The sequence below is a fragment of the Martes martes genome, assembly GCF_963455335.1.
Source record: "Martes martes genome assembly, contig: scaffold_58, whole genome shotgun sequence".
NCBI classification, from domain to species: Eukaryota; Metazoa; Chordata; class Mammalia; order Carnivora; family Mustelidae; genus Martes; species Martes martes.
Window position 1 is genome coordinate 258,241 of NW_027666610.1, and position 24,921 is coordinate 283,161.

Here is a 24,921-nt window from a genome sequence, read left to right on the forward strand (position 1 = left end):
AAGCCCTACCTCATGTTCTGCATTCAGCGGAGATTCTGCTTGAGATTCTCCCCCTCTGGCCCTCTTCCCCAGCCCCACTCACACATGCTCCCCCCCACCCCAAATAAATCTTTTTTAAAAAGTCTATGTTGTCCTAGGTGAGTATGGCTACACCATCTTTTCTGTCTCCATTTGCATGGAATATCTTTGTTCATCACTTTACTTTCAATCTATATGTGTCCTCAGATCTGAAGTGTGTTTCTTGTAGGTGATATATAGGTAAGTTTTGATTATTATACAGTAAGACACTCTGTCTTTTGACTGGAGAATTTAGTCCATTTAAATTTAAAGTAGTTGTTGATACATATGTATTTACTGCAATTTCTTTAAATGCTTTGTGGTTGTTTTTGTAGTTTTTCTCTATTTCTTTTTTTTCTTGTTTTCTTCCCTTGTGGTTTGATGTCTTTCTTTATTGTTTTGTTTAGATTCCTTTCTCATTATTTTTGTGTATCCACTATAGGTTTTTGCTTTGTGGTTACCATGAGATTCACACATTCGCATATGACATTCACGTATGTGACTGCAATATATATATATATATATATATAATTTCATTATGTATATATATATATGATACATATGTCATATATATGTATAAAATGTCATATATCTAGATAATCAGTGGATAATTTATAATATAAATTATCTATATAATCAGTCTATAATATATGTAATATTTGTATGATCAGTCTATTTTAAGTTTATAGCAACTGAAACTTCTAAAAACTGAATTTTTGCTCTTCACTCTGTATTTTTGATGTTTAATCTTCTATTTTACATCTTTTTATTTTCTGTGTCCTTTAACTAGTTGTTGTAGTTATGGTTAAATTTTCTACTTTTGTATTTTAACCTTCATACTAGCTCTATAAGTATTTAAACCACTACTCTCATTATCTATTCATCTTTACCAGTGAGATTTTTACTTTAATAGCTTTTCTTGTTGCTAATTAGTGCCTTTCTTTTCATCTTAAAGAAGGCCCTTTAACATTACTTTTGAGGCCCATTAGTGGTGATGAACTTCTTTAGTTTCTGCTTGTCTGGAAAGATCTTTACTTCCACTTCTCTTCTGAATGATAACGTTGACAGGTAGAATATTCTTAGTTGGAAGTTTTTTCCTTGAAGTACTTTGAATGTATCCTGCCTCTCTTTTCTGACCTGCAAATTTTCTGTTACAAAATTAGTTGATAGTCCTTGTATGTAACTTTTTTTTTTTCCTCTTGATGCTTTTAAGGTTCCCTCTCTATCTTTAACTTTTGAAACTTTAATTATGTGTGTCTTGCTATTGCTCCGTGTGGGTTTACCTTACTGAGAACTCTTTGATGCTAGATCTGGATGTTTGTTTCATTCTTCAGATTAGGAAAGCTTTTAGCCATTCTTTTTTCAAATAAGTTTTCTGCCCCTTTATCTCTTCTTCTGGGATCATTATGATAAAAATGTTATTCTGCTTGATGTTATCCTATAGGTAGGTCCATTAAGCTATCTGTTTAAAAAAAATTTTTTTTTTTTTTTTAAATTTTTGCAGCTGTCTTAGTGAATTCCATTGTTTTATCTTCCAGGGTTCTGATATGTTCTTTTACTTCATCCAGTCTGCTATTGGACACTTGTCCCTAGCATATTTTTCAGTTCATTTATTGCATTCTTCAGTTCTGTGACTTCTCTTTGGTACTTTCTTGTGTTATCTATCTCACTGCTGAGCTTCTCTCATGTTCATCCATTCTTCTCCCAAAATGGATGAGCATCTTCATGACCATTATTTGAACTCTTCAACAGATGATCACCTTAGCCCATTAAGGTATTTTTCTGAGGTTTTGTCTTGTTCTTTCACTTGTAACATTTTCTTTTGTTCCTCATTCTCCTTGACTCTCTGTGTTTGTTTCTATTTTTTAGGTAAAATAACTATATTTACCAGTCTTGAAGGAGTGGCCTTGTGTAAGAGATAAATGTTATTGTTCAAACTTGCCCTAGCTTTGGTTGTCTTTTCAATTATTGTGATTGTTACATAGCCTCAATTATTCTTGATAAGTCCTAGTTGTTGAGGGTATGTCAAGACTTGCCAGTGTTCCAAAGGTAAAGATCTCTGTCAGCACCTAGTTTCAGGCTGACTGGTAGCTAGATCCTTAATTAGCACAGTTTAAAGTACATAAATGTATATAGTCCTTTTTAAACTCTGCTGACCTCCAGACTAGGAGATTTGGAGGTGGCCCTCAGGTGACAGTTGCAAAAGTTAGGGCTTCAGATGAATGCATATATTCCTTTCTGAGAGGTGCCATCAAACTGTGGCAAGGCCAAGAGAGGAGTTGAAGATGGTGTCTCTTTGTCTATATTTTCTGAGAGTGTCTTTGTAGCCTCTAGATATGTGATGGACCTGAATTCTAACCCTCACGTTAAAGCTCCAAAATAAGCAAATAGAGCTTTTTCACAGGCTGTCTGAGGGTGTGTATCAGTTGGTTTTCTGTGCTGTACCTGGGTATGGTACCCACCCTAAACTCTTTCTGATGGTTATAGTCTCATGGGTCCCAGAAAGGCCAGCCCCTCTGGCCACCATGGCCAGGTGATCAAGGGGGTGGGTCCTGTTTGGACTGCACTCACCTGCTGGCATTAGCAACGCTGTGAGACAGTGCTGAGGGCAAGGCATGTTTACAGCATTAATGATGCATGGAAAAAATGCTGGGCATAGGACATGCCTGCAATTAGCAAAACCAACAATGTTGGAGGTGGAGTGTGCTCCTGGTATAGTTTTACATGTTCTTCTATCCTCTGCTTTTCCTGGAAATTGGCAGCCATATTTAAAAACTTATTCTGACTTAGCTTGTATCCCTTAGCAAAGACTATTTTTGATGCTGTATTATTTTATCAGAAGGCCCATGATACCAATCTTCATTATTTTTTGAGTTAATAGCCAGCAGTTTGCCATATCTGGCTCTATTAACTATGTTTTATCATTTTATTTATACTTTTTAATCTTGGAAAATTTTATATTTCCTCTAATCTATGATTGTATCATTTTATTTAGTAAAGGAAGAATTTTTGGGGGCTCCTTGTCATCATTTTTAGAAACCAATCAATTAGTTTTTAAAATTGTATGACATTATGAACTTGTGGATTTAAGTGTATGTGTGCGTGTGTATATCTATCTATCTAAAATATAAAATATATATGTATATTTTATATTCAATCCATTGCAATTCTTATTTTACTGAAACTCAAATTGCCTCATCTTTGGTCAGTGGGAATCTGTTCAAGTTAGCTTCTGAGTTTTTGGGTTTTTGTTTGTTTGCTTTTGTTTTTGTTTTTGAGCTTAAATTAGTAGTCTGTGGCTCTGCCTGTTCTGTTACCCTGTCCCACTGATACCATCTTCCTCAAAACTGCCTGAGCTCCAATTTTTGCTCTCTTAACTTAGACCACTAGGCTCTGTTTGTGTCCTTCCTCCCTACATCATGGTCCAGATCTGCCTCCAGGTAGAAGCTTCAGACAACCATTAGCCTCACCTTATTTGATTCCTTTACTTCAGAGATCAATCCTCTTTTGGCTATTGCCCAATATCTGAAAATGACTATTTTATGTATTTGAGCCTGTTTTTAAGTCATTCCTAGTGGGAGTGAATGTCTGGTGTGAGGTACTCCAACCTGGAGGAGTAGAATTTCCTCCATTAACTCAATTTCCTTATTTGTGGGGGTAGATTTTTCAGGGGTTTTGTTGTCTATTTGATCTTTTTGTTTTATGCTTCTACCCTTATTACTGTCTTTTAAAACTCCCATCCAAAATGTAGGGGTTTTTTTGGTTTTTTGCTTTTTAATTTTATTTTTTTATTAATTTTTTAATTTATTATTTTTTAAATAAACATATAATGTATTTTTATCCCCAGGGGTACAGGTCTGTGAATCGCCAGGTTTACACACTTCACAGCACTCACCATAGCACCTACCCTCCCCAATGTCCATAACCCCACCCCCCTCTTCCAACCCCCCTCCCCCCAGCAACCCTCAGTTTGTTTTGTGAGCTTAAGAGTGACTTATGGTTTGTCTCCCTCCCGATCCCATCTTGTTTCATTTATTCTTCTCCTACCCCCCTAATCCCCCATGTTGCATCTCTACTTCCTCATATCAGGGAGATCGTATGAGTGTTGTCTTTCTCCAATTGACTTATTTCACTAAGCATGATGCCCTCTAATTCCATCCACGTCGTTGCAAATGGCAAGATTTCATTTCTTTTGATGGCTGCATAGTATTCCATTGTGTATATATACCACTTCTTCTTTATCCATTCACCTGTTGATGGACATCTAGGTTCTTTCCATAGTTTGGCTATTGTAGACATTGCTGCTATAAACATTCGGGTGCATGTGCCCCTTTGGATCACTACGTTTGTGTCTTTAGGATAAATACCCAGTAGTGCAATTGCTGGGTCATAGGGTAGCTCTATTTTCAGTTTTTTGAGGAACCTCCACACTGTTTTCCAGAGTGGTTGCACCAGCTTGCATTCCCACCAACAGTGTAGGAGGGTTCCCCTTTCTCCGCATCCTCGCCAGCATCTGTCATTTCCTGACTTGTTAATTTTAGCCATTCTGACTGGTGTGAGGTGATATCTCATTGTGGTTTTGATTTGTATTTCCCTGATGCCGAGTGATGTGGAGCACTTTTTCATGTGTCTGTTGGCCATCTGGATGTCTTCTTTGCAGAAATGTCTGTTCATGTCTTCTGCCCATTTCTTGATTGGATTATTTGTTCTTTGGGTGTTGAGTTTGCTAAGCTCTTTATAGATTTTGGACACTAGCCCTATACCTGATATGTTGTTTGCAAATATCTTCTCCCATTTTGTCAGTTGTCTTTTGGTTTTGATAACTGTTTCCTTTGCTGTGCAAAAGCTTTTGATCTTGATGAAATCCCAATAGTTCATTTTTCCCCTTGCTTTTGTTGCCTTTGGCGATGCTCCTAGGAAGAAGTTGCTGTGGCTGAGGTCAAAGAAGTTGCTGCCTGTGTTCTCCTCAAGGATTTTGATGGATTCCTTTCTCACATTGAGGTCCTTCATTCATTTGGAGTCTATTTTCGTGTGTGGTGTGAGGAAATTGTCCACTTTCATTTTTCTGCCTGTGGCCATCCAATTTTCCCAACACCATTTATTGAAGAGGCTGTCTTTTTTCCATTGGATATTCTTTCCTGCTTTGTCGAAGATTAGTTGACCATAGAGTTGAGGGTCTATTTCTGGGCTCTCTATTCTGTTCCATTGGTCTATGTGTCTGTTTTTGTGCCAGTACCATACTGTCTTGATGATGACAGCTTTGTAATAGAGCTTGAAGTCCAGAATTGTGATGCCACCAACTTTGGCTTTCTTTTTCAATATTCCTTTGGCTATTCGAGGTCTTTTCTGGTTCCATATAAATTTTAGGCTTATTTATTCCATTTCTTTGAAAAAAAAAATGGATGGGATTTTGATAGGGATTGCATTAAATCTGTAGTAGATTGCTTTAGGTAGCATAGACATTTTCACAATATTTGTTCTTCCAGTCCATGAGCATGGAACATTTTTCCATTTCTTTGTGTCTTCCTCAATTTCTTTCATGAGTACTTTATAGTTTTCTGAGTATAGATTCTTTGCCTCTTTGGTTAGGTTTATTCCTAGGTATCTTATAGTTTTGGGTGCAATTGTAAATGGGATTGACTCCTTAATTTCTCTTTCTTCTGTCTTGTTGTTGGTGTAGAGAAATGCAACTGATTTCTGTGCACCGATTTTATATCCTGACACTTTACTAAATTCCTGTACAAGTTCTAGCAGTTTTGGAGTGGAGTCTTTTGGGTTTTCCATATATAGTATCATATCATCTGCGAAGAGTGATAGTTTGACTTCTTCTTTGCCAATTTGGATGCCTTTAATTTCTTTTTGTTGTCTGATTGCTGAGGCTAGGACTTCTAGTACTATGTTGAATAGCAGTTGGTGATAATGGACATCCCTGCCATGTTCCTGACCTTAGCAGAAAAGCTTTCAGTTTTTCTCCATTGAGAATGATATTTGCAGTGGGTTTTTCATAGATGGCTTTGATAATATTGAGGTATGTGCCCTCTATCCCTACACTTTGAAGAGTTTTGATCAGGAAGGGATACTGTACTTTGTCAAATGCTTTTTCAGCATCTATTGAGAGTATCATATGGTTGTTGTTCTTTCTTTTATTAATGTATTGTATCACATTGATTGATTTGCAGATGTTGAACCAACCTTGAAGCCCTGGAATAAATCCCACTTGGTCGTGGTGATTAATCCTTTTAATGTACTGTTGAATCCTATTGGCTAGTATTTTGGTAAGAATTTTCCCATCTGTGTTCATCAAGGATATTGGTCTGTAATTCTCTTTTTTGATGGGATCCTTGTCTGGTTTTGGGATCAAGGTGATGCTGGCCTCATAAAATGAGTTTGGAAGTTTTCCTTCCATTTCTACTTTTTGGAACAGTTTCAGGAGAATAGGAATTAATTCTTCTTTAAATGTTTGGTAGAATTCCCCTGGGTAGCTGTCTGGCCCTGGGCTTTTGTTTGTTTGGAGATTTTTGATGACTGTTTCAATCTCCTTACTGGTTATGGGTCTGTTCAGGTTATCTATTTCTTCCTGGTTCAGTTGTGGTAGTTTATATGTCTCTAGGAATGCATCCATTTCTTCCAGATTGTCAAATTTGTTGGTGTAGAGTTGCTCGTAGTATGTTCTTATAATTGTTTGTATTTCTTTGGTGTTGGTTGTGATCTCTCCTCTTTCTTTCATGATTTTATTTATTTGCGTCCTTTCTCTTTTCTTTTTGATAAGTTTGGCCAGGGGTTTGTCAATCTTATTAATTCTTTCAAAGAACAAGCTCCTAGTTTTGTTGATTTGTTCTATCATTTTTTTAGTTTCTATTTCATTGATTTCTGCTCTGATCTTTATGATTTCTCTTCTCCTGCTGGGTTTAGGCTTTCTTTGTTGTTCTCTCTCCAGCTCCTTTAGGTGTAGGGTTAAGTTGTGTATTTGAGACCTTTCTTGTTTCTTGAGAAAGGCTTGTATGACTATATATTTTCCTCTCAGGACTGCCTTTGCTGTGTCCCACAGATTTTGAATTGTTGCGTTTTCATTATCATTTGTTTCCATGAATTTTTTCAATTCTTCTTTAATTTCCTGGTTGACCCATTCATTCTTTAGAAGGATGCTGTTTAGTCTCCATGTATTTGGGTTCTTTCCAGATTTCCTCTCATGATTGAGTTCTAGCTTCAGAGCATTGTGGTCTGAAAATATGCAGGGAATGATCCCAATCTTTTGATACCAGTTGAGACCTGATTTATGACCCAGGATGTGATCTATTCTGGAGAATGTTCCATGTGCACTAGAGAAGAATGTGTATTCTGTTGCTCTGAGATAAAATGTTCTGAATATATGTGTGATGTCCATCTGGTCCAGTGTGTCATTTAAGGCCTTTATTTCCTTGTCGATCTTTTGCTTGGATGATCTGTCCATTTGAGTGAGGGGGGAAGTGTTAAAGTCCCCTACTATTATTGCATTATTGTTGATGTGTTCCTTTGATTTTGTTATTAATTGGTTTATATAGTTGGCTGCTCCCATGTTAGGGGCATAGATATTTAAAATTGTTAGATCTTCTTGTTGGATAGATCCTTTGAGTATGATATAGTGTCCTTCCTCATCTCTTATTATAGTTTTTGGCTTAAAATCTAACTGATCTGATGTAAGGATTGCCATCCCAGCTTTCTTCTTGTGTCCATTTGCATGGTAAATTGTTTTCCACCCCCTCACTTTAAATCTGGAGGTGTCTTCGGGTCTAAAATGAGTTTCTTGTAGGCAACATATTGATGTTTTTTTATCCATTCTGATACCTGTGTCTTTTGATTGGGGCATTTAGCCCATTAACATTCAGGGTAACTATTGAGAGATATGAATTTAGTGCTATTATATTGCCTGTAAGGTGACTGTTACTGTATATTGTCTCTGTTCCTTTCTGTTCTACTGCTTTTAGGGTCTCTCTTTGCTTCGAGGACCCCTTTCAATATTTCCTGTAGAGCTGGTTTGGTGTTTGCAAATTCTTTCAGCTTTTGTTTGTCCTGGAAGCTCTTTATCTCTCTTTCTATTTTCAATGATAGCCTAGCTGGATATAGTATTCTTGGCTGCACATTTTTCTTGTTTAGTGCTCTGAATATCTCATGCCATTTTTTTCTGGCCTGCCAGGTCTCTGTGGTTAAGTCTGCTGCCAATCTAATATTTTTACCATTGTATGTTATAGACTTCTTTTCCCGGGCTGCTTTCAGGATTTTCTCTTTGTCACTAAGACTTGTAAATTTTACTATTAACAGGGTGTGGACCTATTCTTACTGATTTTGAGGGGCGTTCTCTGCACCTCCTGGATTTTGATGCTTGTTCCCTTTGCCATATTAGGGAAATTCTCTCCAATAATTCTCTCCAATATACCTTCTGCTCCCCTCTCTCTTTCTTCTTCTTCTGGCATCCCAATTATTCTAATGTTGTTTCATCTTATGGTGTCACTTATCTCTTGAATTCTCCCCTCATGGTCCAGTAGCTGTTTGTCCCTCTTTTGCTCAGCTTCTTTATTCTCTGTCATTTGGTCTTCTATATCACTAATTCTTTCTTCTGCCTCATTTATCCTAGCAGTGAGAGCCTCCATTTTTGATTGCATCTCATTAATAGCTTTTTTGATTTCAACTTGGTTAGATTTTAGTCCTTTTATTTCTCTATAAAGGGCTTTTATCTCTCCAGAGAGGGTTTCACTAATATCTTCCATGCCTTTTTCGAGCCCAGCTAGAACCTTGAGAATTATCATTCTGAACTCTAGCTCTGACATATTACCAATGTCTGTGTTGATTAGGTCCCTAGCCTTCAGTACTGCCTCTTGTTCTTTTTTTTGTGGTGAGTAAGTTTTTCCGCCTTGTCATTTTGTCCAGATAAGAGTATATGAAGGAGCAAATAAAATACTAAAAGGGTGGCAGAGACCCCAGGAAAATGTGCTTTAACCACATCAGAAGAGACCCCAAATCGTTGGGGGGCAGGGGGAGAAAGGGGATAAAAAGAAATTCAGAAAAGAAAAAGAATTTAGGGACGCCTGGGTGGCTCAGTTGGTTAAGCAGCTGCCTATGGCTCAGGTCATGATCCCAGCATCCTGGGATCGAGTCCCACATCGGGCTCCTTGCTTGGCAGGGAGCCTGCTTCTCCCTCTGCCTCTGCCTGTGCTCGTGCTTTCTCTCTCTCCCTCTCTCTCTCTGACAAATAAATAAATAAAATCTTTAAAAAAAAAAAAAAGAAAAAAATTTAAAAAAGAAAACAAATAATGAAAAAATATAAAAAAGAAAAAATATATATATATTAGATAAACTAGTTAAAATTTGTTAAAAAAGAAAAGGGTAAAAGTTAAAAAAAATTTAGCAGAAGAAAAAAAAATAAAATTAAAAAAAATTTTAATTAACTGCAAGACTAAGGAATCATGGGAGAAAGCCATGAGTTCTGTGCTTTGCTTTCTCTCCTTTTGGATCTCTCCTGCTCTCCTTGGTAGGTGAACTTGGTCTTGGCTGGATTTCTTGTTGATCTTCTGGGGGAGGGGCCTGTTGTAGTGATTCTCAAGTGTCTTTGCCCGAGGCAGAATTGCACCACCCTTACCAGGGGCCAGGCTGAGTAATCTGCTCAGGTAAGCTTTCTGGGGCTTTTGTTCCCTGAACGCTTTCTGTAGAGTTCCGGAGGACGGGAATGAAAATGGCGGCCTCCCAGTCTCTGGCCTGGAGGAGCCAAGAGCTCGGGGCCCCACTCCTCAGTGCGCCCTCCAAAATGTAGTTTTAAAAAAATAGGATTTTGCTTTTGAGGGGATATCATAACACAATTTTTCCTTAAAGATTATTTAAAAATGAGTGAAAAACATTCTGTTTAGACATTTTGAATAAATTCTTCCTTTATAAACAGAGAAGGTATTGTCTTTAAGTTCTGTAAAAACGAATGGGAAAAATCGCTGCACCATACCATGTTAAATAATTCGTGTGCATATTAGAAATTGGTTTTCACTTTTCACAGGTCCCATTCATGACAGTTATCATTAACCTAGTAGTGTACAAAGCAAGGACCTATTATAGTTACAAAATATATTTGTCAAATCAAAGAGGTGACTTGTCTCAACTCGAGACAAATAAAAATTTAAAAACTTAAAAGAAATAAATCCACAAAAAATTGGGTTGCTAAAACTTATACAAAATGCAAAAGTTTAACAGACATTTTAACATAGAAGGCATAAAATAAAATTCTCATAGTAATTTAAGTTTCCAGACCCTGATGACTTCTTATTGAAGTTTATCAAAACATTTTGAACAAATACTTGATTCTTTTAAGATGTTTCAAAGCAGATTATGAAGAAAAACATTCTTCCTTTCTTCATAGGCAGCTTAACATTAATATAAAAATATGATAAACATAATAAAATAAAAAATTAGAGAGCCCACTCACAAATCCTAAACATCATTACAGAAAATAAATATTCACATTAAGTCATAAAAATATTATGTCCAAGTAAAATTCATATGAGGAAAGTAATGACAGCTCAAGATTAATGTATAACTAATTATTAACATGTTGGTGGGGAAAACCATGTTCCTCTTCAGAGATGCTAAAAGGCAATTCATAAAATTTATATTCATTCCTTATTTGAAAACACAGACATACACACACATAATCATAAAGAAATAGGTTATTTCCAACCCAACACCAACATCACCCTCAATCATCTGATGAAGCAATGGATTAATTTCTATTAAAATCTAGAAGAAACATTCACTGTCATCTATTTAATATCATTCTACAAATATTAGTCACTAAGATTATCTAGAGAAATTCAAAGTGTAAGTATTGGAAAGGAAGTAGAAAAACTTATTTGTAATTGGCACAGTACCTAGGAAATAAAAAAGACTAGTTTAAAATGGGAAATGGTATGAAAGAATATATATTTTTTTCTTTTCTTTTCTTTTTTTTTTTTTTTAAGATTTTATTTATTTATTTGACAGAGACAGCGAGGGGGGAACACAAGCGGGGGAGAGGAAGAAGGTGAAGCAGGCTTCCCATTGAGCAGGGAGCCTGATGCAGGGCTTGATCCCAGGACCCCGGGATCATCACCTGAGCTGAAGGCAGATGCTTAATGACTGAGTAACCCAGACACTCCAGAAAGAAAAGGTATTTCACTAAAATTTCTGGTTACGAAGTTGACATGAAATCAGTAGCATTGATATACACATAACAATGCATTAGAAAATATGAGAAACTATCTAATAACAATAAATCAAAAGATAAAATATATGCAGCATATTTAAGATAAACTATAAGTAAGATAAACTATAAGCAATTGAAATAAAAGACATCTTAACTCCATTTATAAACTTTTATACAAGGCTTGATTAAATAGAAATATAATATTCTTTCTTGAAATGAAAGATTCCCTGTAAATGTGACAAATACCTCCTAATTTATAAAGTTTCCCCAACTAAACAATGACATTTTTATTAAAATTTAGAAATAATTTATTTTTTTCTGAGAAAGAAAAAATGGAGCAGAATATAGTAGTAAGAAATAGACTGGATTTTAGTGAGAATTCATATCAAAATGAAGTTAGATTTCAAATAATTAACAATATGTAGCATTGAATCAAATACTTTTTCCTACTTAACTGCTTTCAAAGTCAAAAAGAAAACTAAAACCATAATCAACCTAGGTGATAGTGAACATTGGTAAATAAATATTCGTAAAATAAGACAGACACTCTGCAGATCTAAAACACAAACATCTGCTCTTCTTGAATAGCTCTGTATTTTTCCATTGTATGACTGTATCGTAATTTATGTAAATAGGGCTTCATGACTAAGCATTAGGATGTTTTCATAGTACAGATTGCTAAAATGAACATCTTTTTAACAATGAACAAGTGAAATCTATTGATGCAAGTTCAAGAGTATATGATGTCCTCACACTTATAAGAAATGATGTAGTTACACGTATCTTTTGGAATATTCAATGTCAATTTAGAATGTTAATAAAAAACTGACAACTGTGTCATTGGATAGAAATTGGTTGTGTAAGATAAAGAGACATCATTTTAATGTACATTAAATTATGTAGTATGAACTTGTTTAACCTTACATGTAATTATTAGATGGTTAAAGTTTGTCTGAAATGAAAGTAAAGGAAGCAAGCTGTAGAACATTGTGGATGCTGGGATCTTAATTTTACAGAAAAAAGTCTATTCCTGCATAGGTGATTTGAACTTGGAAGGAACTGGAACAAAAAGAAGAGCTATAAATAAAAAGAAAAGGGAAATAAAATGCTCTTGGGAAGACATCAAAGATAACTGAATTTGTTTCTAATGATCCTTCTAAATTAGCTAAAATTAGATTCAGAATCATGAAGTATGCAATTAATATTTAATGACTACATTACTTAAGCTAATAAGAATATATATGTTTCTTGTCAAAATTGTAATTTTTAAATTGCGTTAATCTTTTCTTCCTTGTTAGAAATTCTGTAACCCTTTCAGTGTGCATCATGGTAGTTTTCAAATTCTAATCAGTACCTGGCAAACATATGTGATTTTGGGGAAAAAACAAAAACAAAACTCAAAAACCCAAATAAAATTAAACAAGGAACAAGTGTTTGACTTTTGCTGCATATTTCAAGTATATTTTTTAAGTTACTGAAAATATTATGAAATTAGCAATTTTTAAATCAGCAAAGCAAAGAGTTTGGATCTTGATTTATTTAAAATTTATCTTTAAGATAATAAGGTTTTATTTAAAGCTTACATCAGTGGGTTAAGCCTCTGTCTTCAGCTCGGGTCGTGGTCTTGGGGTCCTGGGACTGAGTCTAGCATCGGGCTCTCTGCTCAGCGGGGAGCCTGCTTCCCTTCTCTCTCTGCCTGCCTCTCTGCCTACTTGTTATCTCTTTCTGTGTCAAAAAAAAAAAAAAATTGAGATTGCTATTTAGCTTGCAAGTTCAAAAATCATTTTCTTCTGGACTTTCCGTAGAGAGCAAAATGGGGTTTGGGTGATTCCATATACAAATTTGTCTATATAAGCTATTTCTAGCTAATAGAGACATTCATCGGCATTCTTTATTTCCATATGCTGATGTATCAAGATTATCCAAAGCAAAACGAAGAAAGTAAGGGATAAGAAATACCTCAGTAAAGTACAGGACTCTCTAATTAGTTGGGTCTTCTTCAGAAAGCTGCAAACCTCCTTCAGGGATCTGCATGAATGGCATCTTTTTAATGAAGACCACCTCCACCCCATGTTTTTTTGTCTTATTTAATTTTTTTTAAGTTGACTCCACACCCAAATGTGGAGTCCAACGTGGAACTCCAAGTCACCACCCTGGGATCAAGACCTGAGTCCATATTGAGAGTTAGAAGTCTAACCAGCTGAGTCACTCAGGTGCCCCCGGACCATCCCATTTTAAAAGTAGACTCAGCCACCCATTCTATCTTCTGGCGTCATGTGCTATTCTAGGTTCCTTTTTCATGTATTTATCACCTTCTAAAAGCTCATACACTTACCATGTTTATGATTGTGTCTATCTCTCCTATTGAGACCCAAGTTGTAAGAGCACAGAGGTCTGTCTGGTTTGTTCTCTAATGTATGCCTAGCACCTGGAATAATGCTGGTACCTCATAAGCATTCAGTAAATATGTGTTGAATACATGAAAGTATACAGAAGGAATTCATCACCATAAAAGCAAAACATTGCAGTGAATTATTAGACAAGGGTAGAAATTCAATACTAAGGATTGAAAAGCATTCTTCATAGGCTGAGTAGAGGACCAGATTAGTTAAACATTCAGAATCTATGAAATATTTATAAAGCACCTCTGTGGTGAACCACGTTAACCCAAGTGCATGCTTGTATTAATTATTAAAATCACAATACATTTTAGTGTTGATATAAATTATATATGTTAAATATATATGTCAAATATATAAAAATTTATATATATTTAATATTTAAATATGTCTAATAATATATTTAAATAAATAAATGATTAAATTGATAAATCAATAAATAATAAATAATTAAAGAACATTTAAATAATATTTAAATATATTTGTATGTATTTAAGTGTGTGTGTATGTGTATGTGTGTGTGTATTTGCTTTCCTAGAAACAATATGTTTGCAGTCTCTCCTTTGATCATATGCATACAGTCCCCACTCCCCTCTTCAGTGACTGCGTCTGATGTAGATACTGCAACCAATACTTGTCACATCGTTGCTTCCAATATTCTATTCCTTCTTTCCTTATCAGCTACCCACTTGCAGGACCACATCTTGGACCCTGCCAACACTTGGAAATCCTTTATTTTTAATGCAACAACTTGAATAACTAGCTCTCTGACCATAAATCCTATGTTTTCATCAAACACAGTTATTCAGCCGGTAATTCAAACTTCATCTAATCATGAGCCTCAGGATCAAGGTTTTTGTTGAACAAAAGAAACAATATTCATGTTCACTAAACATTTTCTTTCGCCTCAAAGCATAAGACAATTTTGTAAAAACTTTCTATCTTCAAAGATTGGACTTAATGGCCTATCACTTCAACCACTCTCTTTCCAAAAAGATAATATTAACACAAATTCCATGCTAAGACTAATGCTAAATTTAAAAGCAAACCACCATAAATAGCCAACATTTTTGAGGCCTTGCTTCATGGCCCACACTATTTTAATCTCTTTATACATACTTTCTCATTTAATCATTATACCTCTGTAGTTGATACTGTTTTATCCTCATTACACACATGAAAAAACGGAAGGAAATTACGTTAAAAGTCTTGATTAAAGTCACACAACTGGACCAAACTGAGAACGAGGTTATGAAGCCCAAAATTCAGGTTCTGGAGCCCGTGCTGCTAAGCACAGTATCTGTCCTCCCTGCTCCACGGAAACTGCCGTCACAAATCTAGTGACTTGCTTACTGTGAAATGTAGTTAAATTTCCTGCTCTCTGTGGAAGCTGGATGAAAAACGACATATTTACAGCCCCCAAAGATAAATAGGCTCTCAAATGCTCTCCAACTATCCTTTTAAATCTCCTCGAGAGTTGGCTTTCTTTAGTTTCTTGAAGCAGCTCTGTCAAATAATCTGTTCTTTCCTCAACTTTGTTCCCCTTCCCCATTCCCTTTATTGTCAAGATAAAACAATGACTCTGTTTCATGGAAGGAGTAGAAACTATCAGATAAATTTTCCTGCCCTTCTCCCATTCCATTCTCTGATTTTCTTGGAGAATGTATTTCTCTTAATGTGTCTCTTAATGTTAGTGTTGTTCCCTCTACCCTTGTGTTTTTATCTCCTCCCTCTTAGGGAGTAAGAAGACCTGCCCTTGTTACTTTCATGAAACCCGGTTGCCTCCCTTGTTGGCAGAGTCTTAAGACTTTGCACTTCTCTGCTGCTTTCTATCCTCTGCCCTTTCCTTCTGTTTCTCTCCTTGACTCTTGAGTCTTTTTGTTGAATATGGTTCAGTTCTAGACTCGGTTCTCTCATGATACGTACTACTTCTAGATTTTGTCATCCATTCTCAAGGATTCAGACATGATACAGAAAACTTGGGCTAAAAATCTTATTTGTAGCCTAAACTTCTCTTAAGCTTCAAACTACTGTATTGAATGACAAACTGAGACATATTAAAATTTTAAGTTTACTTCAGCGAAAATCAATTAGAACCAGGCAGCATCCAACCCAGCGGATAGAAAGTTCCACAGTGCTGTACAAACGAAAAGACTTCTATAGGCAGAAGGAAGCAGGAACATGGAAGTTACGCTAGGCAAAAAATGGATTTGTTATTGCATGCTTAAGGCTTTTTTTTAGACGGTGGCAGGGGTCAGGCAAATTACCTAACTAGTGCCGATCAGGTAATTAGTGATTGACGGGTTTACAATTCCATTTCTGGGAGGGCCAGAACTGTAATTAAGTCTCAGTTCAGTAACATGGATTTAGCTAAGAAACTCCACTTTGGACCTGTTGTCTGATTTTGTAACAGTATATAATTACATTTTGAATATTTTTACTTGAATAACCCATAAGCACCTTAAACTCAATGTCTAAAATTAAACTTTAATTTTCCTGTACAACTCTATTTCCTCCCGTATTTTAGTGAATGGAATCCCATCATCATCTTAATTTTTGCAAGGTATAAATTTCAAAACAAAATCACCATAAAATGTTGCCTTTCACATAACCCTTACCTTCAGTCCGTCTTCAGAAGTTAATTCTATCTCTTCTATACTTTTTAAATCCATCTACTTCTAAGTTGACTGGCATTTCCTAATATGGAGAGTAATATCTATCTATCTAGCTGGCTATATTTTTTTATTAGCATATAATGTATTGTTTCAGGGGTACAGGTCTGTGAATCATCAGTCTTGCACAATTCACAGCACTCACCATAGCACATACCCTCCCCAATGTCCATAAGCCAGCCACCCTACCCCCCCCTTTTTTTTTTTTTTTAAAGATTTTATTTATTTATTTGTCAGAGAGAGAGAGAGAGAGTATCGGCAGACAGAGAGGCAGAGGGAGAAGCAGGCTCCCTGCGGAGCAAGGAGCCCAATGTGGGACTCGATCCCAGGATGCTGGGATCATGACCTGAGCCGAAGGCAGTGGCTTAACCAACTGAGCCACCCAGGCATCCTGCCCCCCCCTTTTTTTTTAACTAAACTCATGGAGGTAATGCAATGGTCTCGTAACTTCCTTGTCTTCATCCAGTATAACCATAATATACCCATAATAATCACAATCTTTTTAATGTTATAAGATACATTGAGGCATATTAAAAATGATAAGAATTTGAGCAAAAATCTGTTGGAATCAGGCAGCCCAGAAAGGAGATGATCAGAGGTATTTGACTAACAGGAGCTACGGAAAGACCTAACTAGATAGAGAAGTTGACCAAGCAAAGCAAGGGAACTATTTTACAGAGTATTGCTTAGGCATTTACTTTATTTGGAAAAGGCTCATTGGCTGTTTGTGATTGAGTGTCCTTAGATTTCCATTTCTTAACCTTGAGGGATTTGCAGGCTTAGGTTTCGGTTTGCTTTTGTAGGCTGCCAAAACATTAGAACCGTATCAATCTCATGGCCTCCTTGTTTAATTAACGTTGAGGAAATAGACTTCCTCCTCCCAAGATGTAGCAAGGTTTCAGCCCATTACGGGATAAGGCTCAGGTTTGAGGTTCAGAATCTGGATATTCCTGTTGGTTCTATGTAAGGATGAAGAGTTTATGGTTCCTTTCAATCTGGAGACCTGTGAATTGAAAAGACAAGTTAATTGCCCTGCCCACATCCAGCGGACCCTGGTGGGACAGGCTTAGAATAATTCAATAGACTCCACTGATCACACAGTGCTGGGGGAGCTGGTGGCAAGGCCTTCCAGGAGACACAGAGGAGTCACTAGTTCCCAGTGATTCCAAAAGCTAGGTGCATGCTGACAGTTCTGTCTAGGGCCCAATTTTGCTTCCTGGGGATGGGTTTCTAGGCTTTTGGGGCCTTCCTCTGGACTCTCGGCTTCCTGCCCTGAGTCATCCTTCCTTTCCCATAGGAATAGTTCATGTTTGCTACTGAATGATTTCTCTCTGTGCATTCTTCACAGGAAGGTTGAAAACACTGTGTCTGTCCATTAAGGCTTTCTTTGTTAAAGAATGAGAACTTTTCATGTTTAATCCCTGAAAAGCTCTGATACTTCGTGCTCACAGCTGACATTGTTATTTATGGTGTCCTAGGAGTAGCTCTTAGTAGGCCAGGAAGTAGACTATGGTGACCATTGGGGCAGAGGGCACGGAGAGATGAGCAATAGGTGGGAGTAAAGAGATGTGTGTGGTGTCAGACGACATACGCACATCTTGCTCTGTGAACGCTTTCTTCTCCCTTCCTTGGCATTGACCTTCCAGAGAGGTTTTTCTGGTGGAAATCAACCTTTTCCTCAGAGAAAGCCACCAAAAGTAATGATATTAAGACAGAACAACAGAACAAAAAAGGCTCTTTCCGATTTAGACATTTTGTTATTTTACCAAGGGGGGGAAATTTGGTCAGAATAATTTTCACCAAAATAAAAGATGATTATTTTACCCTCTCTGACGCAGTTACTTTAAAGCATGTTTCATATACTAACTGTTCCTCTGGCCAAAGAACAGAACAGAAATGGACTTCATAACTCCCTTGAAGCCATGTATAAGCTTCTCTAATCCTTTGACCATTTAGAAGTTTAAAAGGTCCACGGAAGTTTTCAAATCTTTAGCCTTAGGGTTAAATGAAAATCTCTGAAGGTAGAAAACTAAAATGGTTTAGGATAACATTAATTTTGAGAGTAAAGGTAACCTTCAGATTTATTTCCAAGAAATTCCATTCTTGCAAAAGAGCACATGCCAATGGATAATTACTAGTAAATCTGGTCTTCAGTAATGTAATTATCTGTTCTGAGGGGCATGCCAATTACAGATCAGGTGATGCTCAGGAGAAGTATGGAGTACTTCTTACAGAAAATCTTTTCCTTAGAGCCCATGTATATGTCCTTTTCCGAGGTCTCCTTAAGCATTTTTGTACTATTCAAAAAAGTAGAGATGACTTGTATCTGTCCTTGAGAAGATAATATTTTCGTTATAACATATGAGTATTTTTCATAATGGGCAATCTTGCTCTTTTTCAAACAACAGTATTCTGACCAAGGGAATTTTTTTAAAAAAGATTTTTATTTATTTATTTCACAGAGAGAGAGAGAGAGAGAGGGTGCATAAGCAGCACAAGCTGCAGAGAGAGAGGGAGAAGCAGGCTCCCCACCGAGCAGGGAGGGCTCCATCCCAGGACCTGGGGGTCATGACCTGAGCCAAAGGCAGATGCTTAACTGACTTGAGCCACCCAAGCACCCCCTGACAAAGGGAATGTTAAATTATTTTAAAATATCTCTTACCTACTTGACTTCTCTGTTCTATAAGCAGAATCTTTTCAAAGATTAGCAGAGTATCACCAAAATTATGTGTTTGCTGAAAAAAAGTATAACTTCTAGTCTTGTTCAGTTGAGGGAACTATAAATTAAGCATTTAGCCACATGTCTGTGTAGAGATGCTATCACAAAGTCCGTGTGACTCTATGCCCAAAATCATAGAAGAAATTGGAATTTTGTCTCTCTAATAGTAATTTGAAAAAAAAAATCATGTTTTCTCTATTTTAGGGGGAAGATTTTTGAACACAGTTTTTGTGGTAGTTTATCCTGTGTCAGCTTGGTTAATTTGGAGTTAGGTTCCTCCACAGCCCCTTCCTTGTGTGGCACTGGGTTAGAATTGATCAAAAGAAAAAGCTGGAGGGCAGGGAAGCAGTAGCAATGTGCTCTCGGAAGGTTAGCGTGCTGAGCCGTGGTCCAAACACACATGTGACAGTAGGTTCCAGCATGTCCTTTCCTTCCTTTCCGGTATTCAGCTTCCTGACTGCTGGCCCTGCTGACCAGCAGGGGCCCCCAGGTCCCATCATGACTAGATCTCTGGCTGCTCAAAGAAGGAATAGCTAAACAAGGCAACTGCTTTTTACAGACTGGGTCTCCAGCATGATTTCACGGCCCCACATCAAGGGATACGCCTTGTTTCCCAGCTTCTCCTGCAAGCTCCAACCTGTCCACCTGCTCCAGAAGCTTCAGCAGTTGCCCCTCTCACAGAAGTGCTGTTTGTGCATAGATGAAATCCTTGAGAACTAGCGTGGAAGGATTACCTCAGGAGTATTAGGAATATCTCAGTGTAGCATGTAACTGTTTTTAATTAGTAAGAGTTGGTGAACACTGTTCTGGAACTGTGGCAACTACTAACCATGGTGAGGAGGAACGAAATATTAATTTCACATAATTTTAATTTGCCCAATACCTATATAATTTGAGTAAATAAACAGGAATACTAATTATTTCCAAAATTAAATAATTATTTTACTTATACCATAAGTATGGACAGACCCATTTTTAAATTTGAAATGAAGGCTTGCTACTGATGCAGCACTGAGTGGAGATGCTATTAAAAGAATAGTGAAGAGGAAGAAGAGAAAAAGATGTGTCACAGATTTCATGATGAATGGCCATTGCAGTCTCTAGGACGGCAAAACCAGAAAATTTACTCTTGTGTAACAATTTTAAAACAGTAAGTGGACAATGTAAGGAGACATTTTCAATAAAATGAGAGTGAATTTGATATTTTCTTTCAACAAAGGGCATCAATTAAATTAGCCACTTAAAATCAAAATCAAAAAATAAACAGGATGAATTGGCTAAAATGAGAAAGGTATAACAAAGGTTTTAAAATGATTTTTTAACGGACTCTGAATTTATAAGTGACTTGAATTTCTGTATTAAACTTTTTAGAGAGATGGTAAAAAAAAATGATTATTTCATATTTTTATTTTTAACCTTCTTTCAATGTGACTACCAGACAATTAAAAATTAAATAAATGGCTTGTTGTATGTTTCTATTGGATAGTGCCAATCTAAAAAATATATGAAGACTTGAGTTAAAGTTTCATTCAAACACATCTAGATCTTTCCCCTTCTAGGACATCTTTGCAAAGTATATTTTAGTTTTTACTATGTAATTTACAAATACTTGTATTTTTATGTCAATATTACTGGCTACTTGTGCCTATATGTACAAGTAAACATTGATGTACAAGATTATTTCTCCATAAGGGGCACCTAGGTGGCTCAGTTGGTTAAGTGTCCAACTCTTGGTCTCAGCTCAGGTCTTGAACTCAGGGTCATAAGTTCAAGCCCTGTGGGAAAAAAAAAATTCTCCAGAAACTTAGGAAACAACTATATATATATACCATATTATCCCATGTAGTCCTTTCCAGCATACCTATAACTTTTCTCTTATATCCGAAATTTCTTTTAAAGTGAAAATACATGTGAATATTTGAAAAGGACACTATTGAAAATAAAGATTTATCAACCACAACTGATATGACATGTAATTTTAAAAAAATGGGAAACAGTGTTGCTCATATTTATTTTTATATATTTATATATAAATACATAATTATAATTTATAAATATTTGTATTATTAAATTTATAATTATAAATTTATAATTATAATTTATAAATTATATATATTTATATATATATACAGGATAATACTTGATATAACATTTAGTAACATTGATGCATTGCACTGTGAATTCTGAGTTTCATTAAACTTGCCCATTTAAGAACCAATCTTAAAATTTTCTTTTGCTGTGCGGTTTCAGTGGTGTCATTCATAACCATACTGTATCATTTTTGGAATGAAATTCTTTCACAGATACCATGTAAGCAGAGTCCTTGCAAGACAGACAGTGCTCTCCAATCCAAGGGCTGAATTATCAGGCGTGGGAGCCAACCTAAGGAGATGACCAAACGCACACTCTGTAGAAACTTAGACTTGCTCAGCTCTTGAAGGCAATTGTCAGCACTTGAATTCACCAGAGATGTGACCTGTTTTGATGAATAGTCAGCAAGTGGATATGGATTCCAGCTGAAGATGCTTAACACCTGGGTTGACATTTAATATCTTTTGAAAGGATTCTTTTGAAAAGAGGAATAAAAGAAAGAATGAAAAAAAGACAAAGTTACATTATCATTCTTAGAAAATATTGATCAACTTGAAAGAAAATTGGTTTAAAAAGAAAAAGAAATAAAGTCTTAGTGTAAAAAATAAAGGTCATTCCTTCCTAAACAGGTTGTGGGTATCCCAAAGTTGGAAAGGACCTCCAGTGCCAAAGCCTGAGTCCGAAGTAGTTTTGAATCTTGTGTCTTACTGAAGATATACTTATCTTATTTGCAGAGTTTGTGTAGAGGACTAATTGGTCATGAGATTTATCAGAATATTGAAATGTAGCCCACAGGGACAATTTTTCTGCTCTTCTTATTTCATATTCCTGACCTTGTAAGGCAGGAGTGGAAATTTGAAAAGGACCTATAATTCAGAGTATATTCACTTCTGCTACTTAGCCAAATACAAAGCTCTGGAATGTGAAGGAGGTGAGACTAGCAGAATGGCAAGTAAGATACTTGATGAAACCTCTTTCCAGCAAAATACTAACTTAAATAGTAAAAATTATAGATGAAATAATCATTTAGAGTCTCTGGAAACTGAACGAATGGAGAAACATTCATTTAGAAGATGTACTAAATCTCAGAACAACAAAAACCAATGGCAGTTGAACCTTGCACAAGCTGCTCTCTAACCCCCACTCCTAGCTCTCCCTTACAGAATCTCCAGCCCAGGTGCTCTTGCCTGGACAGACGTCACCAAGAAGAGAAGCTCCTGCCCTCTCCTGAGCTCCTAAAGGGGTCAGTGTTTCCATTCCTCACCTTCATCCCAGTCCTGTGTTGCAGAAGTTCCATCCATGCAAATACACTTGAGAGAAACAGGTTTCCTTTTTTTTCACCCAGTCACTACTTATAAAGCAGAAGTTCACCCCAAATGCAGCAGGCTGTCCTTGGTCTTGCCTACCTTGTAGGGCAAAAGTTCCATGTCAGGAGGGGCAAGCCAAAAAGTCAAGAGGCAGCCATCCTGCTCTTTTCCTCGTGGCCAGGGTGCCACTCTTGGAAAATCAGGTTCTTACCCCAGCATTGGCAAGTGGTGCAAAGATTCTGCCAGGACGAAAGGCAGGCCCTAAAGAGAAGGAGCTACAGCTTGGCTGAAGCAGTCTGCTTTATTTGGAACCCAGAATGGAAAATTCTATGCCTGCGGGTGGTTTTAAAAACAATGTAAAATTTGGTGAGGCCAGCCAAGAAAGAGTAACCAGAGAAAAAGCATCAGAGAAAAAGACAGCTGAAAAGAGCCATCTTAGGATCTTGGACCGTTCTGGGGGGGTGAGGAGGGCTGGGCGCATGCGCTGGACTGCTCCCAGTCTGGAGCAACCACTCCAAGCAGAGAGGGGCCAACTGTGAGCATTTCCCCACTGCACAAGGCCCATCAGCAGAGGGTGGAACCCTCACTGTCATACCGGGTTTAAACACAAACGGACCAAACACAGATTGAACAAAGTAAACTGCTCACACCTAGGGACTTACTAGAAAGCGAAGTGTAAAAATAAAATCACCCTATCCCTGGTAGTCTGGGAAACAATGCACACTCCAAGCTACTGCCTCTTGGGAGAGTTCCAGATGGGGATCTCTGAGCTACTAGTCCCTGAAGGAATATGTGACGACAAAACAGAAACTTCTAGAAGTGAATGTTAGCAGCCTCCAAGCCAATAAGTAGCTCTGCCGACCCAGGGGTGACTTTTACAGAGCCAGACCAAGAGATAAAAACAGTGGAAAGAAATCTGAGGAGTAACATTAGAGCCTGAACCCTGGAAAGGAATTAAAATTTGCAGAAGTACTTGAACAGAGTCATTAAGCAAATAAATAACTCCACAAAGGAAGACAGGAATGACCCCTAGGGAGTTCTCAGTATCCAGATTTGCTACAGTATACCTAAAATACTTAACATTCAAAAACAAAACAAAACAAAAAACACAAAAAACCCCCAAACCCTGAGATCTGCAAAGAAATAACAAAGTGGGATCCCTACACAGGAAAAAATGTAGGAATAAGAATCGTTTTTGAAGGGGCCCACATGGTGAGACAGCAGACTTAGCAGACAGACTTCCCAGCAGCTATTACAAATATGTTTCAAGATTAAAAGAAATAATGCTTAAGGAATTAAAGGTATGATGACAATACTTCATCAGAGTGTAAATGAAGAGATAAAGATGATTTTTTTTTTTAAAAAAGTGAAGTCCTGTCAACCATGTGGGCAGCCGCCATTACAAAGAGCTGAGCTCCAAGACTAGATGGAGGGGAGGAGAGCAGCGGCGGGGGCCTGTCCTGCCGGGAGCCCGACAGAAGTACATGAATTCCATGTCCAGTCACCGTCTGTGGAGATACGCAGGGACAATTTCATGATCTAATGGCACTATTTAGAATTGGTGACAAATCCCCAGATCCAAACTACTTGTTTATGGCAGAGCATGTTGACAGCATATTATTCACTTGAAACACTTGAGCTGCGTGAAGCTCTTTGAGTTTGTTATCCTGAACACATTACCATTCTTCGAGGGCATCATGAGAGCAGACAGATCATACCAGTATATGGTTTCTCTGATGAGTGTCAAGGGAAATATGGAAATGTAAATGTTTGGAAATATTTTACAGATCTCTTTGACTCTCTTCCTCTCACTGCCTTGGTGGATGGGCAGATAATCTGTCAACATGGTGTCCTCTCACCAACCATTCCTATCCTGGATCACATCAGAGCATTTAATTGCCAGAAGTTTCTCATGACAGTCCAATGTGTGACTTGATGGGTCAGATCCAGATGATTGGGGTGGTTGGGGTGTATCTCCTTGGGGAGCTGGTTACACCTTTGGGAAAGACATTTCTGAAACATTTAGTCATGTCAGTCGCCTCACACCAGTGTCCAGAGCTCACCAGCGGGTGATGGACGGATGTAACTGGTGCCACGGCCAGAAGGTAGTAACTATTTTCAGGGCTCCAGACTATTGTTATCATTACTGTAGTCAGACTGCAGTCATGGAACTTGATGAAACTCTAAAATGCTTTCTTGCAGGGTGACCCAGCACTTCGAAGAGGTGAGCCTCGTGTTATTTGTTGTACCCCAGACTATGCCCTGTAATGACATTATAAAGTTGCACAGTATTGCCATGAACCATATATTGACCTAATGGAAGCGGGAAGAGCGACTGATAACTCCAAAGTGTCAGAGAATAGTTAACATTCAAAAAACTTGTTTTCACAGGGATCAAAGGATGTGCCATACAAAAATACAAAGCCTCTTGTCATCAATAACTGTGAGCACTTTAGAATGGACTGGTTCATTGCAT

The 24,921-nt window shown here is 37.1% G+C and overlaps 1 pseudogene across 1 annotated transcript; it reads left to right on the forward strand.

The window, feature by feature from the left end:
* Positions 1–23,945: 23,945 nt before the first annotated feature.
* Positions 23,946–24,713, forward strand: LOC308337898 (serine/threonine-protein phosphatase 2A catalytic subunit beta isoform-like; annotated as a pseudogene). Its single transcript has one exon. The product of its transcript is annotated as a serine/threonine-protein phosphatase 2A catalytic subunit beta isoform-like (transcript).
* The last annotated feature ends 208 nt before the right edge of the window (positions 24,714–24,921 follow it).